The sequence below is a fragment of the Ornithodoros turicata genome, chromosome 1, assembly GCF_037126465.1.
Source record: "Ornithodoros turicata isolate Travis chromosome 1, ASM3712646v1, whole genome shotgun sequence".
NCBI lineage: Eukaryota > Metazoa > Arthropoda > Arachnida > Ixodida > Argasidae > Ornithodoros > Ornithodoros turicata.
The window spans coordinates 209,459,011-209,461,899 of NC_088201.1; the positions used below are offsets into that span (position 1 = coordinate 209,459,011).

The window sequence follows — 2,889 nt, forward strand, 5'->3', positions numbered from 1 at the left end:
ATCTCCTTCGGCATTATGACACACCAGCCACACCGGGACCATGAACAGCAAGTGCGCATTAAATATCAGAACACGAAATTTCAGAGAACGCTTACGTGTTCGATCACAGTGTGCGTTAAAAAGCTCATCGCTTACCTGAAGACAGGCGACTCATGCTGTTTGCTCCAACTGTGACCGATGTTCGTAGAACTCTAACTTCGTCTCGCATTCGCGGCATCGGCGACGTTTCGAAGGCCTACCGAGCTGTTCAGCACGCAGAATTTTCTTCTTGATCGCAGAAACGTCAGAAAGAAGTTCCGGGCTCGAAGGCTCCGCATTTCTTCCTTCGACGTCCATATTGAAGATCGCTTTCCGGACGGATGCCGGCGCTCTCACAAACTCACTAACAAGAGAACCTCCCGTCCTGCGCCCAATGAACGTGGACCTCGTGCTTTCGTCACGCACACGGAAATTGGAGGATGTCCACTACAAAGAGGCTATATTTCGGCCCCGATTGCGCGAGTTGAGGAGGAAAAGCGAAGCCGATTTTCAGCTCGCCGTTTGGCAAACTTTGCCGCCGCGCACAGCCAAAATATTTCGCGTGTGGCTTGGAGGCATATTATACCTTCGTAATAGATGCAAACGAAAGATTTGTCGAACTTCTGGTCAGAGTCCCTTTAACACTGATACCATTTTTCTCATACAAACATTAACTGCAGTTGAGTATGATGAGCACTATCATGTATTTGTTCTGTCTTGCAATGAGGAGCAACGTGTTTTAAGAAATGTAAGCATTATCTCAACATATCTTCTAAAGTATGTACGAGTGAGTAAGAGTGAGTAGTGTATGAGTGAGCAAAAAATGTAAGAGTGAAAGGAGGGTGAGTGAGAGTGAGTGGCTGGTTTGTCGTCCCTTCAGATGACGCACCCCGAAAGTCGCAGGAGAGGCGTGTTAGCTTAGCTCAATTGGTAGAGCCCTGGAGCGGCAATCCAGAAGATGTGGGTTCGATCCCTACAGCTGGCTAACCTTTTCAGTGACTTTCATCTTTCATCGTTGATTTCTTAGGCAGTTTGAGGCTTTGTTTGTATCTGTCCCTTCTATGTTGTTCCAGTCTCAGAACATCAGTTTATCTCTTGTTCAACAGGTGCCGCTTGTGTCGATTTCCGTCGTATGAATGTGTATGAGTGAGTAAAAAATGTAAGAGTGAAAGGAGGGTGAGTGAGAGTGAGTGGCTGGTTTGTCGTCCCTTCAGATGACGCACCCCGAAAGTCGCTGGAGAGGCGTGTTAGCTTAGCTCAATTGGTAGAGCCCTGGACCGACAATCCAGAAGATGTGGGTTCGATCCCTACAGCTGGCTAACCTTTTCAGTGACTTTCATCTTTCATCCTTACACCGGTGTGTTAATGAGCCCATATACTGGCTCAGATGTTGATTCGATATCAGGGGTTGCACACTAACATGTCCAGCACGTTGAATATGAAAGATGTGGAAATGTTTAAAAACTATCAAAAGCACCTAGATGTGCATGACAAATGTGCAAGATGGAACAGCGGTTTGCGACATGTTTACATGTCGTCTGGCTTATTGTTGCTCATGTTACACCGGTGTGTTCATGAGCCCATACTGGCTCACATTTCGATTCGATATCAGGGGTTGCAAACTAACATGTACAGCACGTTGAATATGAACGTGGAAATGTTTAAAAAATATCAAAATCACCTAGATGTGCATGACAAATGTGCAAGATGGAACAGCGGTTTGCAACATGTTTACATGTCGTCTGGCTTATTGTTGCTCATGTTACACCGGTGTGTTCATGAGCCCATACTGGCTCACATTTCGATTCGATATCAGGGGTTGCAAACTAACATGTACAGCACGTTGAATATGAATGTGGAAATGTTTAAAAAATATCAAAATCACCTAGATGTGCATGACAAATGTGCAAGATGGAACAGCGGTTTGCGACATGTTTACATGTCGTCTGGCTTATTGTTGCTCATGTTACACCGGTGTGTTCATGAGCCCATACTGCCTCACATTTCGATTCGATATCAGGGGTTGCAAACTAACATGTACAGCACGTTGAATATGAATGTGGAAATGTTTAAAAAATATCAAAAGCACCTAGATGTGCATGACAAATGTGCAAGATGGAACAGCGGTTTGCGACATGTTTACATGTCGTCTGGCTTATTGTTGCTCATGTTACACCGGTGTGTTCATGAGCCCATACTGGCTCACATTTCGATTCGATATCAGGGGTTGCAAACTAACATGTACAGCACGTTGAATATGAACGTGGAAATGTTTAAAAAATATCAAAATCACCTAGATGTGCATGACAAATGTGCAAGATGGAACAGCGGTTTGCAACATGTTTACATGTCGTCAGTCCTATTTTTGCTTATGTTACACATTTACATGAGCCCATACTGGCTCACGTTTTGATTCGATATCAGGGGTTGCAGACTAACATGTCCAGCACGTTGAATATAAAGGTTGCGGAAGTTGAGTGTTTATGTAGTCATCTTTTATTGTCCCTTATTGTAATGTACGTCCACAGCACTGACCAATTGTGTTAAAGTTTGGTTTTTGGTATCGGGTAGTCATAATGATGTTCAAGCAGCAAGCTCTGAGCAACCTGTCTTGCATTGTCAGTAAAGATACGGATAAACTCCTTGGTCACATGAGAACACAACCTCACTGAGAACAGAACCGCCACGGCAGGACAATGCTCTTGATCAGAGTCTTTGTGACATGTCGCCTATCGAGCGCTGGTGAACGCTATTTGCTGTCGGAGTCAGAGCCACTCGAGTCATTGTCGTCGTCATCGTCGTCGCTGCTCTCACTACTGCTGTCGCTGCTGCTGCTCTCTTCCGCAGCCGCCTGCTGTCGTCCTGTCCTGT

General features: G+C 45.1%; 1 non-coding gene across 1 annotated transcript; it reads left to right on the forward strand.

Moving 5' to 3' along the window:
* The first annotated feature begins 1,264 nt into the window (after nucleotides 1-1,264).
* Nucleotides 1,265-1,337, forward strand: Trnav-gac (transfer RNA valine (anticodon GAC)). The gene has a single exon. It is a non-coding gene; the product is annotated as a tRNA-Val (tRNA).
* Nucleotides 1,338-2,889: the final 1,552 nt, after the last annotated feature.